Raw genomic sequence first — 515 nt, forward strand, 5'->3', positions numbered from 1 at the left:
TTCTCTCTTTTTCCTGTTTCCGGTAGTTTAGACACTGCGTGGCGTATCGATGCCCCCTACTGTTCAAAACCTGTTAAAACCATCGTTCCTCTGCCGGTCTTTACATATTATTCCACCACGGACAATACTTTACCCACATAAAGAGTTTACAATAAAGTCACAAATAATAAAGAGCAACAGATATTTTATAAAATAGTCGAACTGTTTAGCTGTTTGAGGCTTTCACTCTTGTTTTAGTAAACTAAGTGAACACATGAGTTTGTGCGTGTGTGTGTTCACTCCGTTTATTGGTTTTAAAATAAATTGAGGGAGAATTTGTCTCATTAAATAACTACATAATAAATATTATAGCTTCACTAATAGCACAAAGATTCTTTAATCCGGACGGATTTCCTGACGGTGTGGATATTTTACTCTTAATCCATCCCTGCCGCTCAGAAAAACATGAAGAGACTTTGTGATGATAATTGATAATTGAAAATTGAAACTAAACGATGTGCTGTCTTTTATTCTAA

The sequence above is a fragment of the Toxotes jaculatrix genome, chromosome 21 (genome assembly GCF_017976425.1).
Source record: "Toxotes jaculatrix isolate fToxJac2 chromosome 21, fToxJac2.pri, whole genome shotgun sequence".
Classification (NCBI taxonomy): domain Eukaryota; kingdom Metazoa; phylum Chordata; class Actinopteri; family Toxotidae; genus Toxotes; species Toxotes jaculatrix.